The sequence below is a fragment of the Artibeus jamaicensis genome, unplaced genomic scaffold (genome assembly GCF_021234435.1).
Source record: "Artibeus jamaicensis isolate MK-2021 breed Jamaican fruit bat unplaced genomic scaffold, CSHL_Jam_final contig_264, whole genome shotgun sequence".
NCBI lineage: Eukaryota > Metazoa > Chordata > Mammalia > Chiroptera > Phyllostomidae > Artibeus > Artibeus jamaicensis.
The window spans coordinates 3790264-3808196 of record NW_026521576.1 but is presented as its reverse complement, the minus strand read 5'-3'; the positions used below and the strand labels follow the sequence as shown (position 1 = coordinate 3808196).

Genomic DNA, 17933 nt, shown 5'->3' with positions numbered 1-17933 from the left:
CTGTGACTGGGATGAAAGGAGTTCTCTGCATTTCCTGAGCCTTAGAACAGGTTGGCAAGGCCCTGCCTACCCCAGGGCTCCAAACCCCAGGGTCTGTCTGTGAACATGGGTGGGGAAAAATCACATTCCTTTTCACTAACCTCTAACTGAAATGCAGTATTTCCTTTTATTACAAATGTAGGGGAAAGCCACCAAATGTGTACGTGGCACTCATGCCTGGTGGCCAGTAAAGATCAGTCACATTGCAAGTGTGGCAGATCTTTTGATGCTTTGTTCACTCACCACCACTCCAACAGTTCATTCATTTATCAGGCCTGCTGCCAAATGTTGTTACTGAGTTAATACAGAAGCACATATAGTGCATCATTATTTTGTTTTTTAAAGATCTTTGATAATTTCAATATAGATGTTTTCTTTGTAATTCGAATGTTTTCTTTTCTGCATTAAAACCATATTCTGAGAAGGAATCCAAGTGCACAGGGGTCTGTTGGTGGTGCAGAAAATGTGTGGATAATATGGCCCAGCACGGTGCTTCTCTGCATGCAGCCCTCTCCTGTTTGACCACCTTTTCCACTCACACCCTAGCTGTCCAGCTGCTCTGGGCCAGGTGAGATGGAAGGGTGAATGGAGGGGTGCTGACACCAGCCACCTCCCTTTCTCATTCTGTTTCAAAAGTGCATGTCCAGAAGACATGGCAACACAGAAGCAGCCACAGCTTCCTGGCTGACAAGGAGCCCAAACCAATTCTGTGTTTTTTGGGGTTTTTAAATTTATTTTTAGAAATGGGAATGGAGGAAGAAAGAGAGAGACAGTAACATCAATGTGTGGTTGCCTCTTGCATTCCCCCTACTGGGGACCTGGCCTGCAACCCAGGCACGTGCCCCGGACTGGGAATCAAATCAGTGACTCTTTGGTTCACAGGCCGGTGCTCAGTCCAGTGAGCCACACCAGCCAGGGCCAATTCTATATTTTTTCAAAGTAAATACCAATATTGTCGCTTCACATCTACTGTATGCATGGGTCCCTAGAACATCAGAGATGTTCTCTCTGTGTCCCTGATGGCCCTGGGGGTATGGAGACTTGAAGTCCTGGCAGCTCCATCAGCAAGGCCTATGTCTTCCCAGGGAGAGTGAGCTTTTTGTTGTCTTTCCCCCTCCTGGTAACTGTTCTTCAAGTTTTAATTGTTATCAAATAAGGGTAAATTTCTAGTTAGAATAACTTTCAGTATATGTTTCATGAGCATGAGATGAACTTCTGATTTCCTTCCTACGAAATACAGTTTGCCATGTTTATGTGGTACAGCTGTGGTAAGATCTGGATGCATCATGCAGATCCCACACACATGTTTATGGCACAGGTCATGTTATCTTCATAAATCTCGTTGTAACCTTGGACTTTTTTTTGCTAAAATAACCTAGCATAAACACCTGGTATGTGCAAGAAAACCGCATGCTTATTAGAAAGGCTCTGGTTTTGACCCACTGAGGTTAGCACAGTCATTTAGAATAGCACTTAGAGTTCTAATTGTGGGGGGATTCTCTGTTCCAAATGCAAACATGCACTGCTGCTGATTGTGCCACAGAAATCACAATGAGATTCCAAACTGATACAGGTGAAATCACTAGATTACTGGTAACAAAGGCTGATGGTAGCCTGCTGTGCGCCTCTGCAGGGATCTTGCAGAGGAGCAGCAGGCGCACCAGAGGCAGCAGCAAAGCCTAGTCTCCACCTTCTCCGAAGTGAATGTAGCAGAGCCCTGGGCAGGAGTGGGCACTTTTAGGAATTGGTCTTTAGTCACCAAATGTGCCTCTAAAAATTCCCACAACTGAGAATTATCTAAAAAGTTCATCTGTAAAGTCCCTTTCCCAGTAGCCTGTAATGGCTTTTCCACCCAAACGCAGATATAGCAACATGGGCAGTTCGCTTATGCAAGAAAAAAAATAATAGAACTGGGAAATCCTTCTGACTGTTAAAAAAAATCCTCCAAAAGCATGAATGTCCAGGCTTAATGATCTCAGACTAATGATCTCAGGATCAAGGAGGATGGGAGAAAGAAACTGGTGGTGAAAACTTATTTTTATGGGGACAAGAAGCCAATGTTACCACATGTGATTAGCTGTGCGGGCAGGAACCTTGTGCTCTTCAGATCAAGTGGGAGTGGCCTGAGTGGGAAGCTGGTCTCCAGGCCTACCGGTGTTCTCAGTCTCCTCCGTCCCAGATTCTTCAGAAGTGATGCAACTAGAGGCTTCTAGCAAATGAATTCTAATTAATTCACTGAGATCCTTATGTAGCTCTCTCATGAAAAATAATTTTAGCTTACAGCCAAAAAAGGGTAGGACAGGTATTTCAAGCACCAATTTAACCAAAGGGGGATATAAATATAAATAAGAATCAACAGAAAATTGTGTGTCCTAGGTGCCCCTTGAATAAGAACCACAGGTGGTAGGTTGATCCCCACTGCAAAGGTGGGTCCACAGGGTTGGGGGAGAAGCCTTCAGGGCAAGGATTTTTCTCCCTCTTTTATTCACTGTTGTGTGCACAGCATAGAGTAGGTGGGGGCTGGGGTGACTTCTACAATGGAGCTCTTCTGGGCAGGGTCTTTAAATCAGGATCTGGGACAGAATCACTGGACATAGCAAAGTGAAGAGGAGACCGCTCCCCTGTGATGCCCAGTATGGTCTCCCAGAAGGTGTTGAAAGATTTCTCTGCTCAATCAAGTGTCTGGATAGGCTGTAGTGAGGACCCAGACATTCATCTCAGTAGTGATGACTTCACCTACTTTCTGTAAGATGTCACTTCAGGATGTGTTCCAGCAAACTGGGGGAGGAAATCAAGAGAAAGATGACACAGGGTCCAGGAAAAGTAACAAGAAGGCTTCCTAAAATTTGTTGCTCAAATTTCATAGCTCGGAGTAGCTGCTGCCTCCCTCCCCTCCCCTCCTCTTTCCTCTTTCCTCCTCCCCTTCTGCCTTGAGGTCTAAGAGGCCTGACACCACATATACTCACATACTATTCACCCCAGGAAGTATAATTCTTTGCTTTTCTTTCTGAAAACCATCATGGTGAATTTCTGGTGAGTGAAATTCTCCTCCCTATCTAGATTTTTTTGAGTACTACGCTGTTTTTAAATGTTTGCTATTTTAATGTTGCAGTGAGCTTACTGCACACAGAACTCTGACCTGCACCATACCTGGCATAATACAAGGCTGTTCTTGTCACTTTCTTGTTGAGCCAGCATGTTCTGTGTGTAACCCCCCTTTCTCTGTGACCACTTTTGTTTGCCTCTATAGTCATGTCTTTTCTGATACCCATTTGCTTTCCTCTGACACAGATTGACTTCTTACAATATCCACACTTATAGATGGAAGCCGAGAGAGCAAAGTTTCATGTTTCACCAGAAACCCCTTTCTTTTGGACCTGAAGCACAGCTAAGTAATAAATTTGTTACACCCAAGACCTTGTGGCTACACATCTTGGTCATGGTGTGCATGGATCCAAACAGACATTGCATCGTTGAAAATAACCCTAAAATAAATATCATGAATTTGGAGTATTGAGACTTTCAAGGTGACCTCTCCACACCAAGGAGAAATCTCTGTATTAGCCTTCATTCATTTAAAAGTAGAATGCCAGCATGGATATGGGACGAAATGGGGCGAATAGTGAGTGCTGGCATTTCATGAGAGATTAACCCTTTAGTGACTTTTGTTCACACAGCTGGAAGTATTCAAGGCACTCCTCTGGCAAATATCCTCTATCCAGCCTAGCAGGCTCAGGAAAGAGATGGGAAGGTTGATTAAAACACAAAGCAAAAGTGGAATTGCTGGGTCAAAAGGCATATTCATTTTTAGTTTTCTTAGAAAATTCCATACTGCTTTCCATAATGGTTATAACAGTCTGCAATTCCCACTAACAGTGCACTAGGGTCCCCTTTTCCCCACGACCTCTCCAACATTTGTTGTTTGTTGCTTTGTTTATGATGGCCATTCTGACAGGTGTAAAGTGGTATCTCATTGTGGTTTTAATTTGCATCTCTGATAGTTATCGATATTGAGCATCTTTTCATGTGTCTCTGGATCCTCTGCAATTCCACTGTTAGAAGTATATCCTAAGAACCCTGAAACACCAATCCAAAAGAACCTATGCACACCAATGTTCATAGCAGCACAATTTACAATAGCCAAGAGCTAGAAACAACCTAGATGCCCATCAGTAAATTAATGGATCAAAAAATTATGGTACATTTACACAATGGAATTCTATGCAGCAGAAAGAAGGAGCTACTACCCTTTGCAACAGCATGGATGGAACTGGAAAGCATTATGCTGAGTGAAATAAGCCAGGTGGTGAAAGACAAATATCATATGAACTCACCTTTAACAGGAACCTAAACAACAAAACAAACAAGCAAGCAAAGTACAACCAAAGACACTGAAATAGAGAACAGGCTGACAGTGACCAGAGGGGAGAGGGGAGAGAATTTCAGGGGACAAGGGGAAGAATTCACAGGAACAAGTATAAAGGACACATGGATAAAAACTAAGGCGGGGGGATGGGAGGGAGGTGGGGAGTACTGGGGGGGGGTGGGCTGGGATGGGAGTAAAAAGCAGAAAACTGTACTTGAACAATAATTCAATAAATTTAAAAAATCACAAAGCAAAAGAAGAGGGTGGCTGTGACTGTTAAATACAATGGGATTTAAAACCAAAAGCACTCAGACCTGTTTACACTCCAAGTATGGTAGGTAAGTACACAACGGAACAACTCCTGGAACAGCCATAGTGGGAGCAGTAAATTTGTAACTGAGCAAACAGGGCCCCATCCATGTGGCACCTTGATGCACAACACAGCAATTAGTGTGGAGAGAAATAGGTTTTTATTTTCTGGGGTGAAACCTCAGAGAGGCTGAGAGCACTTATGTTTAGAGCCCTGTTCTTTCCCAAGAACAAGCACTTCCCTCGCTTCCCAAAAAGCTAAAAGCCAAAGTCAAGCCCAATACTTCCCCATATCCTTACCTTAAGCCGGCTGCGCAAACAGTTCTCCAGTCCTTCTGGAAAGTACCCTTGTGGGTTTCGGAGTCACCATTCTCTCGCAACAGCTCTCTCCTTCAGGAGCCGGGGTATGTTGTCCTCAGCCTTCATGTTATAGTCCAGGAAAGGCAAAAGTCCCAAGAGAGTGGCCTCTCTGTATGTCCCAAGTCCCAAGAATCCAGACAGAGCCTAGGTCTGCAAGGCAGCAGGTCAGCATCTTTGCAAGGCAGGATCCTTGGTGGCTTCAGAGTTGCTAGAGTGGGCATGAAAAGAGCAGCAGCATGCAGTTCTCTCCTTTACTTCAGCAGGCTGAATGGCCAAATCCTGACTACAAACTGCCTAGCTGCTACATCATGGCTCTTCTCTACACTCACTCCACTGCATGGCTCCTATCTCACTACTGGCATCATGGCCAAATCTCCCTCACCTGGCTACCCTCTTCACTGCAGATCAGCACCTCACAGCCCTCCTGGCAGACCAGCCTCTCTTTGCATGCCCTTAGTTTAAAACCTGACCCAGAGCTTCCTATGTGACCTTCTTTGCAGCTTCTCCCACAATAAGCTACATTTGCATTTCCTGTATTGTTTACATTCTTTTGGCTGCCACCTTTTGTCAGGGCAAGAGTGACTCCATGATACAGGGGGAACCGCCTTTCTTCCTCTTGCACAGGTGCTATACAAACCCCTAGTTATGTCGCTAGTCACACACATTCTACTTTTAAGATTTTATTTATTTGTTTATTTATTTTCAGAGAGGGGAAGGGAGGAAGAAAACAAGGGAGGGAAACATCAATGTGTGGTTGCCTCTCATGCACCCTTTACTGGGGACCTGGCCAGCAACCCAGGCATGTTCGCTGACTGGGAATCGAACCAGCGACTCTTTACTTCACAGGCTGGCACTCAATCCACTGAGCCACGCCAGCCAGGGCTTCCTCATACGTTCTGAAAAATCACATACACACCTTTTACCCTGGGGTGTAGCACAGCTATTATCTAGCTACCAGCTTGCCATTTTTTGCAAAATATCTTAACTGCCTATCATCTGCTTCTGCCATCCCCAACCAAGGGTTATGGGGATCTTGGGGACCCCTCACTCTGTGTCCCATTTCAAATGAATACTTCAAAAATTGAAAAAACAAGTCTGAAAATGCATGATGAGGTGAAGGACAGACTGAGATCTCTGTCCCCTAGGCAGACCAGTTAGCCTTTCTTAGGGCACATCTCAATAATCAGTAATGAAGTTGAGAGCAAAATGAAACTCACCTACACTTAGGTTAAATCCAGCATTTCTTTAATGTTTTTCCCCTCCCTCCCTCCCTCCCTCCCTCCCTCCCTCCCTCCGTCCCTCCCTCCGTCCCTCCGTCCCTCCCTCCTTCCCTCCCTCCCTCCCTCCCCTATTGCCCCAGGTATAGGTTTGGCCCTGGATCAAAGACTTGGTATACCATTTTTAATAGGACACTGATGAAATTTTGGTGAGACTGATGAGCTTCCATAAAAGAAACCTCTACAGTTATGTATTATATCACCTCACTCTCACCAGAACCCCTAAAAGGAGGGGGTTCTGTTTCTACTCTGCAGCTGGGGAAACTTAAACCCAAAGGGATTACAACCCAATGCCAGCCAGTATTGTAGGAAGCAGGCATTTGAACCAGGGCTGTGACACGTTTTGGGGAGTGGGAACAGGCAGGCAGCGGCCTGGCCTGGGGTTCAACACTTGCAGTGACATCCAGAGTGCCTTTCAGAAGGGTTCATTATCCAGGAAGATCTGGTATTGACTCCCCTTTACCATAAATAGCCAAGTTCAAAGATCCTCTAATTGAAACTTTTCCTGTCAGTACTGCCTGTACCTGTTCCCTGAGCCCCTTAAAAACCCTTGGCCTGGTCCAATGAGCAAGATGGGTTTGAGGCATCACTAAGCCTCCTATCTTCTCAGTTGGTACCTTTACTGTCAATAAACCATTTTTTACTCCAAACCCTGATGTTTGAATTTGCTCTTTCATAGCATCAGTAACACAGACTTGAATTTGATACCACAGCCACTGTATTATCCCAGGGCTGCACCTGTTCAGTCACCTCCACAGTGGCAGGGAGGATCCAGAGCAAGACTCAGGGGCAACCAGTGTGGTTCTACAGCTGGGCAGGCCCCACACAGAGGGTGCTCAGGACTGTAATTGGGAGAAGTGAGTAGTAGTAGGGGGTCTGCTGTCTAGGGGTGGAATAGGGCAATTCAATGTAGAGAGATGCCTGTTGGCATTCAGACAAAGAGGTCAACCAAGTCTGTTGGCTCTTTAAGCTTAGAGTTCAGGGGAATACATTTGGGTTAGAAATACACATTTGGGAGCCTTCGGCACATATATGGCAAGCCAATCTGTAACAGTGGAGGAATGTCGCCAAGGGAGCTAAGTGTAGAGTAAAAATAGAAGAGGCTTGCCCTAGCTGGTGTAGCTCAGTGGATTGAGCACAGGCCTGCAAACCAGAGGATCGCAGTTCGATTCCCAGTCAGGGCATATTCCTGGGTTGCAGATCGGTTCCCTGCAGGCCAGTTCCCAGCAGGGGATGCATGAAAGGCAACCATACATTGGTGTTTCTCTCCCTCTCTCCTTCCCCTCTAAAGATAAATAAATAAAAATCTAAAAAGAAAATAGAAGAGTCTTGAGAGTAGCCATGGAGCTCTCCACAGATTTGGGCCCATCACAGGGTCGGAGTAGGACTGAGAATATGGCTTGTCAAGGGCTGCTGTGGGACTTAGTCACCCTCTCTCTGTGGGGACTTTGGGAGGGGCAGCCACTGCAGGTCTTGACAAGAGACATCTGGGTTCTTGATAAAGGAGGCAGAAAGCTCAAGAGCAAATTAGAAGGGGAAAAGGAAGATAGACTAATGATTATGGTGTTCAGTGACCCTCTAATCTTTTTTCTTTTTTTAAGTATATTTTATTCATTATGCTGTTAGTTTTCCCAATTTTCTCCCTTACATTCCCCTCTGCCCTGCACCCCTCAACCCTCCAGCCTTACCCCCCTTAGTTTACATCCATGGGTTGTACACATAAGTTCTTTGACTTCTGGGTTTCCTATACCATACTTATCCTTTCCCTGTCTATTTTGTGCCTACCAATTATGCTTCATATTACCTGTACCTTTCCCTCCATTCTCCCTCTCCCTCTCCCCACTGAAAACCCTGTATGTGATGACCATTTCTTTGATTCTGATCCTGTTCTAGTTGTTTGCTTAGTTTTTGTTTTTAGGTTCAGGGTTTGCTAGTTATGAATTTGTCATTTTACTGTTCATAGTTTTGATCTTCTATTTCTTAGATAAGTCCCTTTAAGATTTCATATAATAAGGGTTCGGTAATAACAAACTCCTTTAACTTTACCTTATCTGGGAAGCATTTTCTCTGCCCTTCCATTCTAAATGAGAGCTTTGCTAGATATAGTAATCTTGGATATAGGTCCTTGAATTTCATGACTTGGAATACTTCTTCCCAACCCCTTCTTGCCTGAAAGGTTTCTTTTGAGAAATCAGCTGATACTCTTATGGGAACCCTCTGTAAGTAACTGTCTCCTTTTCTCTTGCTGCTTTTAAGACTCACTCTTTATCTTTGATCTTGGATAATGTAATTATGATGTGCCTTGGTACATTCCTCCTTGGGTCCACCTTCTTTGGGACTCTGAGCATCCTGGACTTCCTGGAAGTCTATTTCCTTCACCAGACTGGGGAAGTTTTCCTTCATTATTTGTTCAAATAAGTTTTCAATTTCTTGCTCTTCTTCATCTTTTTCTGGTACCCCTATGATTCTGATATTGGAATGTTTCAAGTTTTTCCAGAGGTTCCTAAGCCTCTCCTCATTTTTCTGAATTCTTGTTTCTTCATTCTGTTCATTTGACTGTTTATTTCTTCCTTTTGTTCCAGATTATTGATGTGAGTCCTGGTTTCCTTCTCTTTACTGTTGGTTCCCTGTATACTTTGTTTTATTTTACTTTGGGTAGCCTTCATTTCTTCCTTCATTTTGTGACCAAGCTCAGTCATTTCTGTGAGCATCCTGATTACCCAGTGCTTTGAACTCTGGGTTCACATAGGTTGACTATCTCCTTGTTGCTTAGCTCTTTTTCTGGAGCTTTAATCTGTTCTTTTATTTTGGCCATATTTCTTTGGGTGCATCTGTTTCGTAGTAAGGGGGGCAGGGCCTTAGGTATTCGCCAGGTGTCGGCAATCCTCTTTGCTGTGTTGTGGCTCTGTCTGTGGGAGAGGGACCAGAGAGGGAAAAATATGCTCACTTGCTTCACTCTAGCCCCACTTCCCAAAGAACTCTGTGTGTGACTGGGTGTTTCTCCTACTGTGGCAACCCCTGCAGTAGTTTACAGCTAGCTTGAGTCTCTAGTTTCCCATTCAGCCAGCCCACCTCGCCTGTGTAGTCCACCACTTTGTCACGAGTCGTCTCTGCCCACCCAGTTGCCTGTCATCATCCCTCTTACTGGTCTGGTGAATGTTTCTTTTTTTTTAATTTTTATTTGATTGATTATGCCATTACAGTTGTTCTATTTCCCCCCCTTCATTCCCCTCCACCCTGCACCTCCCCACTCCCACCATTCCCCCCTTCAGTTTATGACCACGTGTCTCAAGTTCTTTAGAGTCTATATTTCCCATACTATTCTTGCCTTCCCCCCCATCTATTTTCTATCTACCATCTATGCTACTTATTTTCTGTACCTGCTCACCCCTTCTCCTTCTCCCACTCCCCTGTTGCTAACCCTCCATGTGATCTTCATTTCTATGGTTCACTCCTGATCTAGCTGACCTCTTAGTTTGCTTTTGTTTTAGGTGTGGTTGTTAATAACTGTGAGTTTGCTGTCCTTTCACTGTTCCTATTTTTTATGTTCTTCTTCTTAGATAAGTCCCTTTAACATTTCATATAATAAGGGCTTGGTGATGATGGACTCCTTGAACTTGACCTTATCTGAGAAGCACTTTATTTGTCCTTCCATTCTAAATGAAAGCTTTGCAGGATAGAGCAATCTTGGTTGTAGGTCTTTGGATTTCATGACTTGGAATACCTCTTTCCAGCCCCTTCTTGCCTGTAAGGTCTCTTTGGAGAAATCAGCTGACAGTCTGATGGGAACTCCTTTGTAGGTGACTGTCCCCTTAGCTTTTGCTGCTTCTAGAATTCTGTCTTTCATTTTAATCTTGGCTAATGTAATTATGATGTGCCTTGGTGTGTTTCTTCTTGGGTCCAACTTCTTTGGGACTCTCTGAGCTTCCTGGATTTCCTGGAAGTCTATTTCCTTTGCCAGCTTGGGGAAATTCTCCTTTATTATTTGTTCAAATAAGTTTTCCACTGGTGGCTGCTCCTTTCCCCCTTCTGGTACCCCTATAATTCAGATGTTGGAGCGTTTAAAGATGTCCTGGAGGTTCCTAAGTTTCTTCTCATTTTTTTGAATTCTTGTTTCTTCATATTTTCCTGTTTGGTCATTTTTTCCTTCATTCTGGTCCACCACCTTGATTTGAGTCCCAGTTTCCTTTCCATTACTATTGGTTTCCTGTGCTTTCCCTTCATTTCAATTAGTTTAGCCTTCATATGTTCCTCTAATTTGTGACTAAAATCAACCAGTTCTGTGAGCATCCTGATCACCAGTGTTTTGAACTGTGCATCTGAAAGTTTGGCTATTTCTTCATCGCTTAGATTTATGGGCTCTGGGGCTTTGAGATCTTCTTGAGCCATTTTTGGTCTGTTCGCGCCTGTTAAGTATGAGGAGCGGAGCCTTAGATGTTCACCAGGGCAGGGCCACCTAGGTTGCTAGGTTGTGATGCTGTGTGGGGGCGGGGTCAGAGCGGGGAAATGGTGGCCCCCTCTCCTGCTTCCTGCCACTAGGTGCCACTGGGTGAGGAGCGAAGCCCTAGGTATTCACCAGGGCAGGGCCACTCAGGTCGCTGGGTTGTGATGCTGTACGTGGGGGTGGGGTCAGAGCGGGGAAATGGCGGTCTCCCCTGCTGCCTCCCACCACTGGGGCCTGCTTGGTTCCATCTCACTGCCCACTCCCTCACCAGTCTATCTGCGAGGGAATGCACGACCACAGTAAACCCTCCACCCTGCACCCTCACTGGGTCGTTCACTGGGTTGTTCACTGGGTCAGCCCGTTGCAACCCCATGCCTGGGATCCGCGTGCCTGAGTCCCTCTGACTGAGTTTTCATGTGCAACCCTGCTCTGCCAGCTGCTGGCTTCACCCCTCTTACCGGTCAGGCTGAAGAATCCGTTGTTATCAGACTTCCGAAAAGTTCAATTTTCTGTGTTCTGGCTATGTTTTCTGTTGCTAATATTTTGTTGTCTCTAAACTTGGTTGTGTGAGAAAACACGGTATCTCCACCTATGCCTCCATCTTGGCAGAAGTCTGGTGAATGTTTCTTTAACTCTTGCTTGTTGAAGTTCTATGCAGCTTTACTTTCTGACACTTCTGGTTCTTTATTATTTTTATATTGGTTTTTATCTTTCTTTTGGTTGTGTGAGGAAGCGAAGAGTTTCTACCTACACCTCCATCTTGGCCAGAACTCCCTCTTTTTTTCTTTTAATAGTCTATTTTCTATCTGTATTCTAAGATTTTTTCTTTACTCTTGTAATGCACCAATTTTGTCAGGCCCTAGCTAAGTGTATTGGTTGCTACAGGTGCTGTATCAAAGTACCACAGACTGGGCACCTTAAACAGCATTTTATAGCCTCATGGTTTTGGAGGCTGTAAGTCTGAGATTAAGGTGTTGGTAGGGTTGGTTCATTTCAAGGACTGTGTCTGAAGGATCTGTTCTAGACCTCTCTCCTAGGCTTGTGGACAGCCATCTTCTCCTTGTGTCTTCATGTCATCTCCCCTCTAGTCAGGTCATTCTGTGTGTCCAAATTTCCCATTTTCATGAAGACACTAGTCATATTAGACTAGGGGCCCACCCAACTCACTTATGACTTCATCTTAACTAATTCCATCTGCAGCAACTCTATCTCCAAATGAGGTCTCGTTCAAAGATTCTGGGAGTTAGGACTTTAACATACAAATTTGGAGTGGACACAATTCAACCCCTAACACTGAGCATGTGGCTTTTTAAAATATTGGTGTTAGTATCACTTAGGACAGAATTGGCCCTGTCATTCTGTAGGTTCTAGTCTTCACTCAGATCAGAAACTTTTTCCTATTTGCTTAAATACCTACCTCTTCCCATGTTTCCTCTTCTTTTAAAAATTAATTTTTTGTCACATGTTCCAATTCCTTGGGTCTGCCTTCCAAGTCTCTTATCTTTCTCTTCACAATTTTCTTCTTTGTATTTTTGCTTTATGTTCTAAAATACACAGTTCACTTGATCATCTATAGAAGATCTGAACAAAGACTATCCTATTTTCTTATTCATGTATTGAAACTTAAAAATCATGTATTTACTTCTGAAAATGCATTTTATGCTTTTGGTGAAGCTCCTTGAGAATTCTTACTAGTGTATAGATATGTTCTTATCTGCCTCTTCAATTCTGTGTGCCCAAGTTGGGGCACCAGTCAGATATGTTTACCATCTTTGCCTCCTACCTCTGGTGGGCAGGACCTCCACAATGGTTCTCTTCTTCCCTCTTTCATCTCATGACTTAGTGCATCATTGGCCACCAGGAAAAATGGCTATAAAATGCTATTAAGACTATCTTAAGCAACAGTGAACCTGTGTGTGGTGGAAGGCATACTTTTTTTTTTAATCTTGTTGGGTGGCAGTCAACAGTGGCCACAGGGAAGAACCCACTTAGACTTCCCCATCTTCCCAGAGGGAGGACCTGCCCTCTCCCCACAACAGGGATGGGAGAAGGGTAGCTCTGCAGATACCTCCCTGTCCAGCTGGGTGAACAGTCTTGCAAATCTCCATGGAGATTAGGCAGTTGCATAGATGTGACCCCTCCCACAGTGCTTTGCTGATCTCTTCTGTTTGAGCTCTCAGTGGACTGGTGTAGCCCTGGTTTTGGATCTAGATCTCAAGACAAGGCAAAAACCTACTTGCTGCTGGTTCCTATGCAGCCATCACACCTAGTGCTGGCTTTCTCCTATGGAGACCCTGATCTTACCTGTGGCCTCACATTTCACCAGCTCCTTGCTATGTTGTGTCTCATTCCATATGGAGGAAAAGAAGTCAGAGCTCAACTCATCAGCTTTCCTAATTCTGTCTTTCATATTGTTGGTTTTTTCCTCAGCAGCCATTTCCCACCTTTTCTTCCCAATATCCTTGGGTTTCAATTTAGGAATCCATGTGTATCCAAAGACATTGGATCTGCCTTTGATTCAGGAATGGAGCAGCTGACCTGGCCTAAGTGTGTAGCAGGGCACCAGTTCAGTTCAGGGATGGATGTGTGTCCTAAACTAGACTAATCAGAATAAGGGCTTGCCAGAAATGCTGGGACAAAGAGTCTTCCTGTCATCCTTCTTTCTGAGTATGGTCAACAAAATGTGGAATCCAAGCAACTGCTGGCAAGAATTTTGAGATCACCATAGAAGCCACTTTAGATTGAATCAACACTGTGAAGACAGAGCTGAAAGACACAAAGAAAGAGGTTCATGGTGACATTGTTAAGCCCAGATCCATCTTTTAATGACCAGGCTCATATATCCCTCAGGATATGTTCACCTGAGTGGCCCACTGACCCTCAAACTCAAAAATCTTCCATGGAAAGTGACCATTATTTCACCCGTGATTCATTCTCTTGTTTTCCTATGTCAGTGAGTCCTACTGCTGTGTGCTCAAAGCTCAAGATGTTGTCTCTGATGCCTGCTTTTCTGCTTTTTTCCAAGTCTCTCTCATTCATTCATTCATTCATTCATTCATTCATTCCTGTTTCTTCTGCTATGAACCTTCCTACATTCTGCAGTTTTGCTCCATCAGTATAGGCCATTGTCACTCTTACCAGGATGGCACCAGCAGCCTCCATAATTGTGTCCCAATCTCCCTGGACCTTCTAGTCCAGTCTCCCCACAGTGCTGAGATAGAACTTCTTCAGTTGTGAATTGGATATGTCCCCTTTCTACTTATATCCCTTTAGGAGTTAGCAGTTGTGACTTTGGTTGAGTTTAGTGGAATCAAAGCCATTTCCTAGCAGGAGGGGCTGCACCCTCACTGGATCCCAGATTCCTGGGTTGAATGGCTGGTTTCTCAGACCACTCCCAGGTGCAGGTTCCTCCTCAAAATGAAAGCCCATCCCATGTGTCCCACAGAGTGACCTGGCCCCATGCTTCTCTGTGAGCCAATAGGAGGATGAGGGACCATGGTCTTCTTACCTCTTTCTGATCTGTGAACTTGTGTATTTCCCCATCTTGTTTCTATGCTGTACAAAAACACACTGCACTAAGCATCAAAAGAAAGAAACCGTATAAGAGCACCATTTTTCTTTGGTGATATAAACTCTAATGTGTATGAATGGTACCTCAGTTCAATTTTTAATGTGCACTTCCTTATTAATAGAAAGGGTGACCACATTTTTATGTTTCTTGACCATCTGGTTGTTTTTTTTCCCATGAATTGAGTCATCCTACTTTTGGCCTGTTTCTCTTGAGTGCTTTCTTTAATTTTCTTATTGTTCTATAGGAGTTCTTTTCATATTCTTAATATTAATACTTAGTTGGCCAAATGAATTAAAATATCTTTTCTAGTATATTGCTTGACTTTGAACTATTTAATCTGTCTTACAAAACCATTTATTTTTAGCACAATAGAGTTAATCAGATTTTATATGTTATTCAACAGTTCCTTCCCCATCTAGATGTCACATAAGTAATTCCCTATGGTTTCTTCCAAAAATTTTACAGTTTGCTTTTCACATTTAGTTCTTTAATCTATTTAGATATATTTATGTGTATGTGTGTGTGTGTGTATGTGTGATTTTAAGTAGGAAAATAAATGTGCCAATTTTTCTACAGTTGTCTAGCATCATTTGTCAAGAGTTGATGACTCCTCATATGTGTGGGCAACATATGTGTATATGTAATATATATGTATGCATAACAGGAAAAAGTCAGTTTCCAGACTGTTTTAGTTGTTAATTTAAATGACATGCTTACTTAAAATCAACAAAACTGTCCCTGGCTGGTGTAGCTCAGTGGATTGAGCGCGGGCCTGTGAACCAGAGTATCATCGCGGTTCGATTCCTAGTCAGGGCACATGCCTGGGTTGCAGGCCAGTTCCCAGCAGGGGAACCATACATTGATATTTCTCTTCCTTTCTCCTTCCCTTACCATCTAAAGATAAATAAATAAAATCTATAGAAAATCAACAGAACTACATTTTTAAGACTTCACTTTTTGTGTTTCATGTTGCCCATGTATGCAAATACATTGTGGTAAGCTGAGAAAGTACATTCTTGTATCACAATTAGTCTGTCCTAATTTACCAATCTCATGCATCTGGGGGATAGAGCTTAGATAGGGGACTCTCATCTTGTTGTTGTACCTCTGATTTGGGAAGTCCATGTGACTAGTTCCTGACAGTGATCTCAGATGGCATTGGGACATTCAGGAGTCACCCTCCTCGGCAATCAATCAGCAAATGGTTGGTTGGTAAGTTTACTTTCATTTGCAAAATGAGATTTTTTCCTTAATATGTGAGGTATAGTAATGTAAATTTTAAGGAATTGTGTCATCCATCCTGTTATTTATTTTTCCCTCCCTCCCTTTCCTTCTCTTTTCTTTCTGAACTCCCTAGAATTTCTTAATACAGTCATGGAAGTTACATTGCAAATGCTTGGGCTGTTGAGCAGTGTACCTAGCTAGTCTTCAAAATGTCCATGGCAGAGTATTGTGTTGAGATTATGGCACACTGTTAATTAGTTTTTCTTTCTTTCTTTCTTTCTTTCTTTTTAAAATATGTAACCAAAACTTTAATCCCAAGGATTTTCACAAAACATACTACAAATGACAGCATGAAAAAAACTTTTGTACAATAACTCAAAGTTCAGCTCTACGATGTACCCTTAACCTGGCAAGACACTGGTATTTTGAAGTCTCAAATTTTCAAACGAATAATGTTGCAAAGAGCTATGTATCCATATACAGCAATCACATAAGAAATTTATGACCTAAAGCAAAGAAAGGTAAACTAACTTTCTTGAAACTTCTTAGGTTCTACACTAACTGGACAACCTCTGCCCAGTGTAAAGACTAGTTGGGTTTTTTTAAACCTCTAATCTAGTTTAAGGGTGAAGCTTCAATTTTTACCAGCTGGTTTGTGTTCACAGCAGCTTTTGAAGGCAGTGTGTTCTTCTACCACTATATTTTATATCCCAACTATGGAAAGTCTCAAGTTCGATTTTTGCCAGTTTAGTTTCCATAATACTATACATCATACTTTAGCTGGGAGGAGTTAAGATATTTATTATTAGACTATGCAAGATTCAAGTTCAAAGCAAAACCAATTTTGCTTAAGGGAACACTGTAAAGTAACAATTCTTGGTATTTCCGGCCTCACATAATCCATTTCAGACCATAGAGAATTACATCTTTATGTCATTGTTCCAAGACAAAGATGAACAGTTAAAACATCTTAAAAATGCACCAAGATTATGAAGTCTCAAGCAAAACTTGAATTTTCTGTACATACTCTTGTCAAATAAAGTTATTTTCTGTACGCCACTCCTCTTGAAAACTGGTCTTCCATTTCCTATCATTTGACCTAGATAGTTATGAGACTTAGAGAAACACCAGGACAGCTTGTGATTTCTTTCCCCTGACATTGATCTCTCTCTTCTCCTATCTCTAGAAACGAGCCTGCTCCAGCTGCTGCAGAAGCTTCTCCTTCTTGGAGATCTGCGATGAGGTGGAAGATTCCTTCTCTGATAATCATCTCAAGGGTGATGGTGGACTACGATTCATCTAATCATCCTAAGTGGGAGGTGGACTACGATTTCGACTTCTCTTTTTACCATTGGACAGTTTCAATGTACTGGCAGCCGCATATGTTCTCTCATCTAGCTCATCTCATACAGCATCGACTGCATCTCGGGGATCTTCGAATTCAAGGAAAGCAAAGCTGGGAGCGTTTCTAGTAACTTCACTTTGGAGTGGTCCGTGATAGCCAAAAGCTCATCTCAATTTAGTCTTTTGTTACTATTGTTTCCAAGATTACCTACATAAACCTTACCATCCAATGGACAGGGATAACGATGCTTTTTGAGATCTTGAATTAGGGATGTGGTGGTAGGACTGCTCTTCCGCTCTCCTCCGCCCAGCTCCCACATATGTCGTCCCCTGCCTGGCGTCCACAAAATGACCTAGTTTGGCTTTCTGAAATAACATGTGCTTGAGAACTACTTTATACGTGTTGGGAATCAGGTGCGATGACAACTGTGGTGCGCAGCTCCTAAGTACTGCCCCCCCACCATGATCCCTTTTCCTGTGTTCACACCTCTACATAAGCCCTTCCCTGTGAGCATGCGCAGGACGTGGCGTTCACTTATACCTTAAGACTCTGTTACTTTAGCCTTGCTTTGTCTTGCTTTCTTTTGCTGGCTTTGAAGAAGCAAGCTATGAGGAATGCTACAGTCGCAGGGGAACAAACTCTGCCAGGGAGCCTCCCCGATCACAAACCCAGCCCGAGTCCTGATGGCGGCCTGTGAGACTCTAGGCAAGGACCCCGCTCAGTGTGCCTGGATTTCTAGCCTGGAGAAGCTGTGAGACAGTGTGTGTTGTCTTACTGAAGCTGCTATGTATTGATGTGGTAATTGTTATGTAGCGATAGAAAACTAATACACTAACTTACAGGTGATTCCTGAAAGTCACTTCCCTGGTTAATGCGCATGTCGGTTAGGAATGTTCCAACAAATTTCACTGGGTTTGTATTTCTCTAGATAAGAGGTATGAGAATGTTTATATTGGCTCTTTCCCAGGGCCTATTACATGAACTTGGGTAGAATGCTT

General features: G+C 43.3%; 1 pseudogene; it reads right to left on the bottom strand.

The window, feature by feature from the left end:
* Window positions 1–16622: 16622 nt before the first annotated feature.
* LOC119049673 (serine/arginine-rich splicing factor 3-like) lies at window positions 16623–17254 on the bottom strand (annotated as a pseudogene).
* Between the last annotated feature and the right edge of the window lie 679 nt (window positions 17255–17933).